Source organism: Ovis aries, chromosome X (assembly GCF_016772045.2).
Source record: "Ovis aries strain OAR_USU_Benz2616 breed Rambouillet chromosome X, ARS-UI_Ramb_v3.0, whole genome shotgun sequence".
NCBI lineage: Eukaryota > Metazoa > Chordata > Mammalia > Artiodactyla > Bovidae > Ovis > Ovis aries.
Genome location: NC_056080.1, coordinates 65,719,871 through 65,736,162, shown reverse-complemented (window position 1 = coordinate 65,736,162; position 16,292 = coordinate 65,719,871).

Genomic DNA, 16,292 nt, shown 5'->3' with positions numbered 1-16,292 from the left:
CCACCTCCCAAGACTGTAGGAAAACAAAAATCTCAGTTTTAATGTATCTAGGTTAGAGAATCTGCCTGCTAATGCAGGACAAATGGGTTTGATCCCTGGGTCAGGAAAATCCCCTGGAGAAGGAAATGGCAATCCACTGCTGTATTCATTCTTGCCTGAAGAATCCCATGGATGGAGGAGCCTGGCAGGCTACCATCCATGGGATTGCAAAGGAGTCAGATATGACTTAGAGACTAAACATCAGCAACAGTAAATTCATTGCCATTTAATAATTTAAATACTCTAAAAATAACAGGCTCATGTGTGTTAGTCTATATTTCAGAATACTCTTCCACATCATTACCTGAATGTAAAGGGGGTAAAGGGACTTATATTGCTTTATGACATTGGTTGGGAGTGCACTGATTGAGAACCATGGGATGTGGTTGGTCAGAGAGCTGACTTTGTCCCAGAGCTAATTTTGCCTGCCTCAAGTGTGGAAACACAGAAGTTTGGCTGCCCCCCTTAGTATACTCTGTGAAGGCCACATCTATCTCTCTGGGATAACAGCGAACTTCTTAACCCCTTCCATGCCATATTAGAGCTGAGAGTGGCTTGGAAGTGCTAACTGTATCTTGTTATTGTTGCCTATCCACTCTTCCATCCCAAGTGATTGTGGTGTGATCCCACAAAATTATAAAATTAAAGTGGAACTAAAGCTCCTCTGCTTGTGACTTTTTTCTTCCACTATTGAACATTCCTCCTTCGGATTTTGGCTCAAAGAGGTAAGTTTTGAACATGACTTGCTTTTCTTACCACCGTCTCTTTTCTACAATCAACTGAGGAGGAAGGTATGGGTTTTTTTCTCCTTTTCTGTCTGACCAGGACCCTCCTCTAATATAATAGAGATAAGAGAACTGCACCCCAGAATGAACAGGGCTTTCTTGCTCATCATTTTGAAACACCACTATGTATCAGCAGGCAGGCTTCCTTTTCCCTGGGCTTGGCTGACGATCCTAGTGACAAAATTAAAATGTGCTCCCTGCACTCCACTCCTTCCTTCACAGGAGAGTGGTGACATCTGCCAAATATGCTTCTTGCATTTAAAATGGTTTCCTAACTAGTACTTCTACTCCCCTCTGCTCAGAGAAAAATATAATATCTTTCTCCTAGGGACAATGGTAAACACTCACCTGATTTTCTCTGGGGTTGCGATAGTTGACAAGATATTGGGAAATCAACAACTATGATAGGGGAACCTCAAATCAGGAAATGCTTCCAATGTATACTTGATAAATGTAGACTTTTTCACGCTTTTCACCACCAATAATTATGACCTTTGTTAAATTTCTGACTCCCTCAAAACCCCTCCCACATATGAAAATTGGTCCCCTTTTAAGAGTGGGTGCTGTTACTGTGTAATAAAAGTAAGGAAAATGGGTGTATCTTTCTTGCTGTTTCACGGAGGAATATCAGACATTTTGAAGTCCCTCCTTGGCAGTCTACTCCAGTATTCTTGCCTGGAGAATTCCATGGACAAGGGGAGCCCCACAGGCTACAGTCCATGGGGTCACAAAGGGTTGGACACAACTGAGTGACTATCAATCCTGTCCTTTTCTCTTATCTCTATGAAACAGAGTAGTGAATCTGCTTCTGGGCTTCCTATAAGGGCAGGCCTGCCCCCTTTGCTGTATCTCTTGTCAGTGACCTTCAGCTTAAGACCACCAGGGACATACCCATAGTTGAACAAGTTGGGTTTACTCATTGCTGTGAGAGAGAACCATTGTATGTTATCAGTAAGTGGGTGTTAAAAAAAAAAAAACATACTTCAGGATTTGAGCTTTGGTTGCATGATTTGGTGGATGGTCTAAGGAAGTGGGGATATTGGTAGTTCAATAAATCTTACCTATAAGGAAGAGAAACTAGAAAAAGGATAAGGCAGTAATTGATTAAAAGGTTTAGCTATTCATTAAAGCTATCATGGCAGGGATGGTTGGTGGATGGCAAAGTGACTTTATTTTTGTCTGTACTTTGAAAAAATTAAGAGGTTTTGCTTTGAATCACTTTATTGTGGTCCCAGAGTAACCTTGTCTGAGGTTGATATTCTATAATATGGTTTATGTGCACTAGAATAAGATGGCCTAGCTCTGAGTATCAGGCCAACTTCCTGATGTCAGGGACTGCTTTTTACATTTCTTTCTTTTTTGCCTCTTCTCAAGGATGCAATTTGATACTATAATCATTCCCATAGCTTGCGATGGGATGGAGGTTCGTTTGAGTTGGGTTTAGACTAGAGTAGAGGCCCTTTGGGGCTTCCTAGGTGGCACAGTGGTAAAGAATCCACCTGCCAATGCAGGTGATGTGGGTTTAATCCCTAGGTAGGGAAGATCCTCTGGAGAAGGAAATGGCAACCCACTTTAGTATTCTTGTCTCGGAAATCTCATGGACAGAGGAGCCTGGCAGGCTACAGTCCATAGGGTTGCAAAGAGTTGGACACGGATGAGTCACTGAGCACTCACAGAGGCCCTTTAGGCCTTGAGGATAGGCCATCAACTTTAGTCCACATGCCAGAGAGACCTGTATCAGGATTTAGGGCTTGTGTGACTAAAAATAGGAATTTATCTCAATTTTTAAAAATAATCATTCTTTAAAACTATATTATTTATATTGTCCTGGAGGGATTGTTGAGCTGGCTGTTGGGCATTGTTAGAAGCTTGGCATTCTGAAGGAAAATACTGAAGTATATAAATACAACAAAATTCCATTTGGGGGTGCATAATTTATAAATTATGATATTTAGTATTATATAGCATATGGCAGAGTGATTAGTCTTTGAAGCCAGGCTGCTTAGATTCAAATTAGCTGAGTGACCTTGTGCAAGTTACTTATGTATCTCAGTTTTTATACCTGTAAAAATATGGTGATAATTGTACAATTATCTCATAGATTATTATGAAGATTTAATTGATTTATGCAAAGTTCTTGAAATATATATGGCAAATAAAAAGTGCTATCTAGGCATATCTATCTTTAATATTTTTATTATTAAGTTTATATCTAGAACACTCAAAATTGTTTGGTAAACAATAAGGATACAGTAAATTCTTATTACATTATTAATAATTGTCCCCTAAATTGTTTCTAATTTACAAAAAGTGGAAGCATATACTTTGTATTTAAATGACAGAATCTTCAAGATTTCTGCAAGTAATAAGAAGGGCTAGTTTACTAGTAGTACTTATGTTATTGGCAAGTCTGATTAATGAAAAGGAAAATAAAGTGACCAACTCTGCCGTTCCTCACTGCTAAGTGCATTGATTTAGCCTTGTAGCTTTGTACACTAGGTGCAACACTGATCACAGGCCATTTTGTTAACTGGTTAACAAATGAATCATTAAATTAAAATATTTGGAAACCAGGCAGAAAGAGAATACAGAAAATGAAAATCCTATGAAATTGTGTATCATCCATAGATATATAACTGATTTGGTTTTTCAGTTACCACACAGCAGTGTACAACATATGGCTGACTATTGGAAAGCAGATAACCTTCACATGGAACACTTTAACGTGTGTGAATATGTCTCCACTCCTAGCTTCTTTCAAAACTGCTTATGGCACCTGACCCCTATTTGCCTCGGATAGAACTGCCTTTCTTCTTACAGGCCACAGGTACTCTTATACATAGAATATGGTTTCATAAAACATCAAGTGCCCCATGCTTGTACATGCCCTAAGAAAGGAGTTTTATAAAGATCTGGGGTCCTTTATCATCCCTGGTTGTAATTTACTATCCCTGTAAAATAGAGAATCCATTTATTGATTTAAACCTCATACAAAAGCTTCTACATTCCAATGGAATGTATCACTGGGCCATGGGGATAAAGCTTTCCAAGTAATCTTATTTGGTAAGATTGGTGTTAAAATAAAAATTTCACAAAGAAACTTCTAGGGAAAAAAAATGACTATTTTAATTAAATTTTCTATTTCACATTTATGCCCTCAGATACACACAAACACATACTCTGTCATACACACACACACACACACACACACACACACACACACACACACAACACAGCAGGATAATCCAGAATGAGTGGAAGCTTGTGGTCAGAGAGACTGACAACAGGAAGAACCAATATGAAGTGCTTTATCATTTGATACTTCTCCATAATCTATCAAAGTGAAAGGAGATAATAAAATTGATACTGTGTGTGTGTTCATGCTCACATCTGTGCATATATGTACATGATTTAATGCAGAATATGCTAGTAACAATTGGAAATGATACATAGGCAATAATCTTTGTTGTCCAAAATATCACCCAGAATTTATGAGGAATCCTATGGAAAAGGAAAGAGTGAATGATTTGCAATGAGATCTCTTCCTCAATATGATGAGACATGTTTCATTTTACAATGTAGAGGAATTGAAAAAAAAGTGCTTTTACTTGTCAAGACTCATACTAGGCAGTTTAAGACATTTACATTTCTGCAGTTCAGTTCAGTCTCTCAGTCGTGTCCAACTCTTTGTGACCCCATGAATTGCAGCACGCCAGGCCTCCCTGTCCATCACCAACTCCCGGAGTTCACTCAGACTCACGTCCATTGAGTCAGTGATGCCATCCAGCCATCTCATCCTCAGTCATCCCCTTCTCCTCCTGCCCCCAATCCCTCCCAGCATCAGAGTCTTTCCCAGTGAGTCAACTCTTCACATGAGGTGGCCAAAGTACTGGAGTTTTGGCTTTAGCATCATTCCTTGTAAAGAAATCCCAGGGCTGATCTCCTTCAGAATGGACTGGTTGGATCTCCTTGCAGTCCAAGTGACTCTCGAGAGTCTTCTCCAACACCACACTTCAAAAGCATCAATTCTTCGATGCTCAGCTTTCTTCACAGTCCAACTCTCACATCCATACATGACTACTGGAAAAACCATAGCCTTGACTGGATGGACCTTTGTTGACAAAGTAATGTCTCTGCTTTTGAATATGCTACCTAGGTTAGTCATAACTTTCCTTCCAAGGAGTCTTTTAATTTCATGGTTGCAATCACCATCTGCAGTGATTTAGGAGCCCCCCAAAATAAAGTCTGACACTGTTTCCACTGTTTCCCCATCTATTTCCTATGAAGTGATGGGACCAGATGCCATGATCTTCATTTTCTGAATGTTGAGCTTTAAGCCAACTTTTTCACTCTCCTCTTTCACTTTTATCAAGAGGCTTTTAGTTCCTCTTCACTTGCTGCCATAGGGACGTGTAATCTGCATATCTGAGGTTATTGATGTTTCTCCCAGCAATCTTGATTCCAGCTTGTGCTTCCTCCAGTCCAGCATTTCTCATGATGTACTCTGCATATAAGTTAAATAAGCAGAGTGACAATATACAGCCTTGATGTACTCCTTTTCCTATTTAGAACCAGTCTGTTGTTCCATGTCCAGTTTTAACTATTGCTTCCTGATCCACATAGTCAAAGGCTTTGACATAGTCCATAAAGCTGAAATAGATGTTTTTCTGGAACTCTCTTGCTTTTTCCATGATCCAGCGGATGTTGGCAATTTGATCTCTGGTTCCTCTGCCTTTTCTAAAACCAGCTTGAACATCTGGAAGTTCACGGTTCATGTATTGCTGAAGCCTGGCTTGGAGAATTTTGAGAATTACTTTGCTAGTATGTGAGATGAGTGCAATTGTGTGGTAGTTTGTGCATTCTTTGGCATTGCCTTTCTTTGGAATTGGAAAGAAAACTCACCGTTTCCAGTCCTGTGGCCACTGCTGAGTTTTCCAAATTTGCTGGCATATTGAGTGCAGTACTTTCACAGCATCATCTTTCAGGATTTGAAATAGCTCAACTGGAATTCCATCACTTCCACTAGCTTTGTTCATAGTGATGCTTTTTAAGGCCCACTTGACTTCACCTTCAAGGATGTCTGGCTCTAGGTGAGTGATCACACCATCGTGGTTATCTGGGTCGTGAAGATCTTTTTTGTACAGTCTTCTGTGCATTCCTGCCACCTCTTCTTAATACCTTCTGCTTCTGTTAAGTCCATACCATTTCTGTCCTTTATCAAGCCCATCTTTGCATGAAATGTTCCCTTAGTGTCTCTAATTTTCTTGAAGAGATCTCTAGTCTTTTGCATTCTGTTGTTTTCCTCTATTCTTTGCAATGATCACTGAGGAAGGCTTTCTTATCTTTCCTTGCTATTCTCTGCAACTCTGCATTCAGATGTGTATATCTTTTCTTTTCTCCTTTGCTTTTCACTTCTCTTCTTTTCACAGCTATTTGTAAGGCCTCTCCAGACAGCCATTTTGCTTTTTTTTGCATTTCTTTTTCATGGGGATGGTCTTGATCCCTGTCTCCTGTACAATGTCATGAACTTCCATCCATAGTTCATCATGCAATCTATCAGATCTAGTCCCTTAAATCTATTTCTCACTTCCACTGTATAATCATAAGGGATTTGACTTAGGTCATACCTGAATGGTCTAGTGGGTTTCCCTAGTTTCTTCAATTTAAGTCTGAATTTGGCAATAAGGAGTTCATGATCTGAGCCACAGTCAGCTCCCAGTCTTTTTTTTGCTGGCTGTATAGAGCTTCTCCATCTTTGGCTGCAAAGAATATAATCAGTCTGATTTTGGTGTTGACCATCTGGTGATATCCATGTGGTCAAGCATTAAACTTACATACTTGTACTATATCTTGTTTGCAGAACATTCCAGCATTAAGTTCCCAGTAAATTTGGGTAAAAGTGATTGTCTCAGTTTTTCAGATGAGAAATCTGAGATATTTTCATTGTAATTTTCCAGTATCATTTAACTAGTGAGCCAAAATTCAGACCTGATCTCATTGCTTGCACTCTTCTCATCACATCATGCTGCCTTTAGTGAGCCTGAATGATACTGCTAGTTTAGTTATGGTAAAATGTCTCTACCGATATTAACTTAGATAGATATTAACTTAATTCATTGACTTAATATATGGAAACAGCTAGGCTGAAGCTTTTTAAGAAAAATTCCAAATGCAGCTTAACAGTGTAAAAGTATTATAGGAATTAAATCTCATTTCCTCTTAAATATTCTATAATTTATACTTTGGTAATATGACCTACTTATCATTAATCATAGATATAATTTAAATTTTTGCTTTTTTGAAACCTCAGAGTTTTTTTTTTTTTTTTTAATCTGGGTTCTTTTCCCTATTGTGAAACTTGTATATTATATGACCTGGGTCAAACTAATAAATTCCACTTGTCAGCAGTTTTCATATCTGTACCTAGGTCATAAGATTGTTTTGATAATTCATTGTGATAAAGACTGTCAAGCACTTAGTACAACTCCTGGCATGTAGCAAGTCCTAAAACATTAGGTGATTATTATTATAATTATCGTCATCACGTCTTAGAATTTTTATGGGCATCAAATTATAATATAATTAGCTTCAAACATATTAAGGAGTTAAATTATAGCTTCTCTTTTATAGCTATATATCCCTGAGGTAATCCCAAAGAGAAGAGTGTTGAGGTGGTTAAATGTCAGTTTTTTCCTTTTTGTTCTTTTTATTTGAAATAATTGGCAGGTACAAAAATATAATACAAAATCATGTGAGCCCTATAAGCTTATGCTTTTTGCCAGATTTTGGAATTTTTTCAGCTTTTATTTCCTTGAGTATTTTTTCTGCTCCACACTCCTGCTCCTTTCTTTATGTGACCTGGATGACGTGAATTTTAGATCTTTTATTATTGTCACAGGCGTTGTGGTTTTGCTCATGTTTTTCAGTGTGTGTTTTTTTTGTTGTTCAGATTGGGTCAGTGCTATTTGTATGTGTTCAAGTTCATTAATTCTTTCCTGCCATCTTCATTCAGCAACTGAACCCAGCCAGTGAGTTTTTAATTTAAAGTTATTTTATTTTTCAATGTTATCATTTCTATTTGATTCATTGTTCTGTTTCTTTTCTGAGATGTTCTATTATTCATTTGTTTCAAGAGTGTTCATAACTGCTTCCTGAAGCATTTAATGATGGTTTCTTTAAAATCCCTATCAGGTAACTACAATATCTGAGTGACATCTGTTAATCAGTTTTGCTCATTAAAGTTGTGATTTTCTGGTTTTTGATATGAGTGATTTTAAAAATTATATCCTGGACTTTTTTAGTATTATACTGGATCCTATTTAAATCTTACATTTTAGCAGGCTGTCACCCTGGTTAGGTTTATTGGGTGAGTGTTTTTGTTTTTGATGACCTTAACAGTTTTGAGGAGAATCAATCAGGTACTTTGTAGGATACATAGGGACCTCAATTCAGATTTGTTTAATGTTTCTCTCATGCTTAAACTGGGCTTATGGATTTTCGGGCAGAAGAGTAAAGAGGTAAAGTGCCTTTCTTATCACATCACATTGAGGAAAATTGCCATCAAAATGACATACCTGATGATATAAACCTTAATCACCTAAGATAATGTTAGCTACATTTCTCCACTGTAAATTTACACTACCTCTCCCCCTCCACTTTCCATAATGTTACTCTTTGGAAGCAAGTTTTACTAAACATAGTATACACTTAAGTGTTGAGGACTTGTGCTACATCTCCTAGAGGAGTATCTACATAATTTTTTTAGAATTCTTCTTTGCAAGAGGTTTATTTCTTCTATATATGTACATATGTATGTATGTATTCATAGATACATATTTATGATTTGGGTTATAGTCTAGTAGTCCATTATTTCTTTTGTTACATAGATTGTTCCATCTTTGGCCATTGGTAGCTCTTTGAGTTGGTCCCTATGTCCCTAGGTATACCCCCATATTTGTATGTGCCTGGTACTACAAAATGCTACTGACTAATTTTATATGTTCCTATTTCAGTCCAAGAATCAGCCATTTCTCCAAGGATACTTTATTCTTGTTTTTGGAGAATGGTGTCAGAAATCAGTATCTGAGCACTGGTAGGCTTGGTGCTACTGTGATGTCATTGATTCTACACCTTTTCAGTAAACAGAGCTAGTGTATTCACATCTCTATAATTATTCCCACATCTATTCATCAGTATCTATATTAAGGTAAACATGTTTTCATATTGATTTCTCTGGCCTTAATCTGTTACCACATGGGTCATTCTAGACTCATCCCCTTGCTTTTCTGTAACCTCTCACTCCAACAGTGAAAAATCTGATTCTCACCATCCATTATCCATTTACTTATTTGCTTAATCCCATCATAAATGTTTCCGAATTGTTAACCCATATCCCCAAGAGAAACAACTTAACTGATTACAGTATATTGCTTATGTACAGTCTTGAAAATCATATTTCAATTAAGACTATTCTTGTAATTTGAGCAACCTGTGCAATTCAGAGTTATGTCATGAGTTTTCAGAACTTGAGTGTATATTTGTAATACTAATACTTCCATCTTTTCCAAATCACAACTCATTTATATGTTTTACCTTTAGATAGTTCGTTCATTCATTCAGACTTGGATGTGTCTACTGTGGTCTTAGTGTGGTCATATAAAGAGCAATGAAACTGTATTTCTGTCATTAGGAACTCGTAGATAAAAGAATTAAAATGACTGGCCTATTGAGGGCATATCCCAAGAGTCTTAGAGGTACTGGAAAATATAAAATGTGAAAAATGAAATACAGGGAGTAGAATCTGATAGTCATTGAGAGTACTACTGTTTTCTTCTTCTTCTTCTTCTTCTTTTTGGTAATAAGATGGTCTTTGTAGGGAGGGAGGTGGGAGGGGGGTTCAGGATTGGGAACACATGTACACCTGTGGCAGATTCATGTTGATGTATGGCAAAACCAATACAATATTGTAAAGTAAAAATAAATTTAAATTAAAAAAATGATTGCCTTTGGGGCTTCTAAATTACAGGAGACTTTTAAAGAATTATAACCATTTTAAGTGTACAGTTCAGTGGTGTTAGTACATTCACATCACCACCATTCATTCTAGAACCTGTTATCTTTCCAAACTGAAACTATATATTCATTATACAATAAGTCCCTATTCCCCCAGCCTCCAGCCTCTGGAAACTATCATTTTGCTATCTGTATCCATGAATTTGACTACTCCAGGTAAGTCGTTTAAGTGGAATCATACAATGTTTGTCTTTTTGTCTCTGAATAATTAGCACAATGTCTTCAAGATTCATCCATATTATAGCATGTATAAGGTTTCCTTCCCTTTTAAGACTGAAAAATATTAGATTGTATGTGTAAAATGCATTTTATCTTTTCAGCCATCAATAGACATTTGTTTCCCCACCACCCCACCATTTGGCTATTGTGAATAACGCTGCTATGAACATGGTTATACAAATATGTTTGAGACCCTGCTTTTGGGTATATATGCAGAAGTGTATTTGCTGGATTATATGATAATTCAATGTTTAATTTTCTGAGGAACTGTCATACTGTTTTCCACTGTGGCTCTGCCATTTTACAAGGGGTCCAATTTCTTGACATCTTTGGCAATATATACCATCTTCCGTGATTTTCTTTGATAACAAGCATCATAATGAATGTAAAGTGGTATTTCATTGTGGTTTTGATATGAATTTCCCTAATAATTAGTGATGTTGAACATCTTTTCATGAGCTTCATGGCTGTATTATATCTTCCTGGAAAAATGTCTATTCAAGTCCTTTACCAATTTTTAAATTGACATTTTTGTTGTTGAATCGTAAAAATTCATTGTATAGTCTGTATATTAATCAGGTTTATTATTTGAAAATATTTTCTCCCATTCTAAGGTTGCCTTTTAACTCTGTTGATCATATCCTTGATGCAAGAAACTTTTTTGATTTTGATGAAATCCAATTTATATTTTCTTTTGCTGCCTGTGCTTTTGGTGTCATATCCAAGAAATCATTACCAATGCCAGTGTTATGGAGCTTTGCCCCTGTTTTCTTTTAAGTGTTATGGTTTTAGCTCTTACATTTAGATATTTGATCTATCTTGTTTTAATATTTGCATATGATGAAAGCAAGGGTCCAACTTCATTCTTTTGCATGTGGATATCCAGTTTTTACAGCATCATTTGTTGAAGATTCTCCTTTCCTGCATTGAATTATTTTAGCAACCTTGTCAAAAATCATTTGACCATATATGTGAGGATGCCGGGAGCCAGCATGGGGAATCCCACCCGTATTTCTTTTCTTTTTTTTTTTTTTTTACCTTTGACTCGACTGGGCGACTGAACTGAACTGTTTATGTAAATTGCAAAGTATCACATTTCATATCCAAGTTAGTAATTTATATAAATGTATATTAATAATAGTAATGTAATCAATGTCTAAAAATTACTAAAAAGGGTTAATTTTTCTGCTAATGTAATTTATTTTATTTTATTTTTTAATATAAATTTATTTATTTTAATTGGAGGTTAATTACTTTACAATATTATATTGGTTTTGCTATACATCAACATGAATCCACCACAGGTATACATGTGTTCCCCATTCTGAACCCCCTCCTTCCTCCCTCCCTGTACCATCCCTCTGGGTCATCCCAGTGCACCAGCCCCAAGCATCCAGTATCATGCATCAAACCTGGACTGGCGATTCCTTTCATACATGATATTATACATGTTTCAAAGCCATTCTCCCAAATCATCCCACCTTTGCCCTCTCCCACAGAGTCCAAAAGACTGTTCTATACATGTGTCTCTTTTGCTGTCTCGCATACAGGGTTATCATTACCATCTTTCTAAATCCTATATATATGCGTTAGTATTGGTGTTTTTCTTTCTGGCTTACTTCACTCTGTATAATAGGCTCCAGTTTCATCCACCTCATTAGAACTGATTCAAATGCATTCTTTTTAATGGCTGAGTAATACTCCATTGTGTATATGTACCACTGCTTTCTTATCCATTCGTCTGCTGATGGACATCTAGGTTGCTTCCATGTCCTAGCTATTATAACAGGGCTGTGATGAAGACTGGGGTACACGTGTCTCTTTCAATTCTGGTTTCCTCGGTGTGTATGCCCAGCAGTGGGATTGCTGGGTCATATGGCAGTTCTATTTCCAGTTTTTGAAGGAATCTCCACACTGTTCTCCATAGTGGCTGTACTAGTTTGCATTCCCACCAATTGTAAGAGGCTGTACTAGTTTGCATTCCCACCCAGTGTAAGAGGGTTCCCTTTTCTCCACGCCCTCTCCAGCATTTATTGCTTGTAGACTTTCGGATAGCAGCCTCTCTGACTGGTGTGAAATGGTACCTCATTGTGGTTTTGATTTGCATTTCTCTGATAAGGAGTGATGCTGAGCATTTTTTCATGTGTTTGTTAACCATCTGTATGTCATCTTTGGAGAAATGTCTGTTTAGTTCTTTGGCCCATTTTTTGATTGGGTAGTTTATTTTTCTGGAATTGAGCTGCAGGAGTTGCTTGTATATTTTTGAGATTAATTCTCTGTCAGTTGTATCATTTACTATTATTTTCTCCCATTCTGAAGGCTGTCTTTGCACCTTGCTTATAGTTTCCTTTGTTGTGCAGAAGCTTTTAATTTTAATTAGATTCCATTTGTTTATTTTTGCTTTTATTTCTAATATTCTGGTAGGTGGGTCATAGAGGATCCTGCTGTGATTTATGTTGGAGAGTGTTTTGCCTATGTTCTCCTCTAGGAGTTTTATAGTTTCTGGCTTTACATTTAGACCTTTAATCCTTTGTGAATTTATTTTTGTGTATGATGTTAGAAAGTGTTCTAGTTTCATTCTTTTACAAGTGGTTGACTAGTTTTCCCAGCACCACTTGTTAAAGAGATTGTCTTTAATCCATTGTATATTCTTGCCTCCTTCATGTCCATAGATGCGTGGATTTATCTCTGGGCTTGATATTTTGTTCCAATGATCTATATTTCTGTCTTTGTGCCAGTACCATACTGTCTTGATGAGTGTGGCTTTGTGTTAGAGCCTGAAGTCAGGCAGGTTGATTCCTCCAGGTCCATTCTTCTTTCTCAAGATTGCTTTGGCTATTCAAGGTTTTTTGTATTTCCATACAAATTGTGAAATTATTTGTTCTAGTTCTCTGAAAAATACCATTGGTAGCTTGATAGGGCTCGCATTGAATCTATAGATTGCTTTGGGTAGTATACTCATTTTCACTATATTGATTCTTCCAATCCATGAACACGGTATATGTCTCCATCTATTTGTGTCCTCTTTGATTTCTTTCACTAGTGTTTTTATAGTTTTCTATATATAGGTCTTTTGTTTCTTTAGGTAGATATATTCCTAAGTATTTTATTCTTTTCTTTGCAATGGTGAATGGAACTGTTTCCTTAATTTCTCTTTCTGTTTTCTCATGGTTAGTGTTAGGAATGCAAGGGATTTCTGTGTGTTGATTTTATATCTTGCAACTTTACTATATTCATTGATTAGCCTTAATAATTTTCTGGTGGTGTCTTTAAGGTTTTCTATGTAGAGGATCATGTCATCTGCAAACAGTGAGAGTTTTACTTCTCCTTTTCCAATTTGGATTCCGTTTATTTCTTTTTCTGCTCTGATTGCTGTGGCCAAGACTTCCAAAACTATGTTGAATAGTAATGGTAAAAGTGGGCACCCTTTTCTTGTTCCTGACTTTAGGGGAAATGCTTTCAATTTTTCACCATTGAGGATAATGTTTGCTGTGGTTTTGTCATATATAGCTTTTATTGTGTTGAGGAATGTTCCTTCTATGCCTGCTTTCTGGAGGGTTTTTTTTTTTTTTATCATAAACGGATGTTGAATTTTGTCAAAGGCATTCTCTGCATCTATTGAGATAATCCTATGGTTTTTATTTTTCAATTTGTTAATGTGGTGTATTATGTTTATTGATTTGTGAATATTGAAGAATCCTTGCATCCTGGGGATAAAGCCTACTTGGTCATTATGTATGACCTTATAAATATGTTGTTGGATTCTGTTCACTAGAATTTTGTTAAGGATTTTTGCATCTATACTCATCAGTGATATTGGCCTGTAGTTTTCTTTTTTTTGTGGCATCTTTGTCTGGTTTTGGTATTAGGGTGATGGTGGCCTCATAGAATGAATTTGGATGTTTACCTTCCTCTACAGTTTTCTGGAAGAGTTTGAGTAGGATAAGAGTTAGCTCTTCTCTAAAGTTTTGGTAGAATTTAGCTATGAAGCTGTCTGGTTCTGGGCTTTTGTTTGCTGGAAGATTTCTGATTACAGCTTCAATTTCCATGCTTGTGATGTGTCTGTTAAGACTTTCCATTTCTTCCTAGTCTCATTTATGGCATTATTCATTATATATTGACTCTTTTTTATTTCTTCTAGGTCCTTGTTAAACATTTCTTGCATCTTCTCGATCATTGTCTCCAGGCTATTTATCTGTAACTCCATTTTTTTTCCACAATTTTGGATCATTTTCACTATCATTATTTGGAATTCTTTATCAGGTAGATTCCCTATCTCTTCCTCTTTTGTTTGGTTTGATTGGCATTTTTCCTGTTATTTTACCTACTGGGTATTTCTCTGCCTTTTCATCTTGTTTATATTGCTGTGTTTGGGATGGCCTTTCTGTATTCTGGCAGTTTGTGGTTCCTCTTTTTATGGAGGTTCCTTGCTGTGGGTGGGGTTGGACGGGTGGCTTGTCAAGGTTTCCTGGTTAGGGAAGCTTGTGTCGGTGTTCTGGTGGGTGGAGCTGGATTTCTTCTCTCTGGAGTGCAATGGGATGTCCAGTAATGAGGTTTGAGATGTCAGTGGGTTTGGTGTGACTTTGGGCAGCCTATATATTGAAGCTCAGGGCTATGTTCCTGTGTTGTTGGAGAATTTACATAGTATGCCTTTCTCTGGAACTTGTTGGCCCTTGGGTGGTGCTTGGTTTCAGTGTAGGTATGGAAGCGTTTGATGAGCTCCTGTCAATTAATGTTCCCTGGAGTCAGGAGTTCTGTGGTGTTCTCAAGATTTGGACTTAAGCCTCCTGCTTCTGGTTTTCAGTCTTATTCTTACAATAGCCTCAAGACATCTCCATCTGTACAGCACTGATGATATAACATCTAGGTTAATGATGAAAAGTTTCTTCACAGTGAGGGACACCAGAGAGGTACACAGAGTTACATGGAGAAGAGAAGATGGAGGAGGGAGATAGAGGTGACAAGGAGGAGAGGAGGGGGAATCAAAAGGGGAGAGAGCAAGCTAGCCAGTAATCACTTCCTTATGTGCTCTCCACAGTCTGGATCCCTCAGAGATGTTCATGGAGTTACACAGAGAAGAGAAGAGGGAGGAAGGAGACAGAAGTTGCCAGGAGGATAAAAGGGGGAGTCAAAAGAAGAGAGACAGATCCAGCCAGTAATCAGTTCCCTAAGTGTTCTCCACAGCCCAAAACACACAAAGAGATTCACAGAGTTGGGTAAAGAAGAGAAGGGGGAGGGAGTCCAAAGGGGAAGATAGCAGTCCAGCCAGTAATCTCACTCCCAAGTAAAAATGGGTACTGAAGATTGGGTTCTTACAGATACAAAATTGATAACAAGTATCAAAAAGCAAAGATTAAAAATCTAGAGTAGAGGTTAGATTCCCAAAAATACAATATTAAAGAAAGAAACAAAGTCACACAATTATTATATATAGATGTATATGAATTTGTCTTTAAAAATAGGGTCTTTTTTTTGCAAAGTAATATTAGGTTATGAAAATGAAAATTAAAGGAGTAATAGAGGACTTAAAAATTTTAAAAATTTTAAAATTTAAAAATGATCATAGTAAAAATATATCTAGAACTTTCTCTGGTGTTGTTTTGGACAGTGTGGGGTCAGTTCATTTTCAGATAGTTCCTTGATCTGGCTTACACTTCTCAAGATCTATAAGCCCCTTCCTATGTATTTGGTGCTAACTGCAGGGTTTTAGTCTATTGCACCTGTCACTTCCAAAGTGGTTCCCTCTGTTTATTCTGGCTTCTTCTGTTTGCTGGCCTCTTCAGTGTCTAATTCCACCCTGACACAAGGGGGGCGGTGGTGGTCACTTTTTTTAGGCTCACTTGTTCAGTCGTGCTGTGGTGGGGAGGGGAGGAACACTGCAAACAAATATCACTGACGTCTGTGGGGAGTGCTCCCAGTGTTTCAACCACACTGGGTTTGCCCCCACTCAAGGCGTATGTGCTTTTCCAGTCTACCCTGCTCAGGCTCTAGGTTGCTCTGCTGGGTACTGTCTGAGGCAGGCCCTGGGTTGAGTGTACTTCCTAGGTCTAACCCGTTCAGGTTCTCGGGTACTCCAAAAAAGTGCAGACTTGATTGGGCCTGCTTTTTGTGCCCTTCCACGGTCCAAGCAGCTCAGGTGACCAGGTGCTTGGTTAGCACAGTCGCCCCGAATTGGGG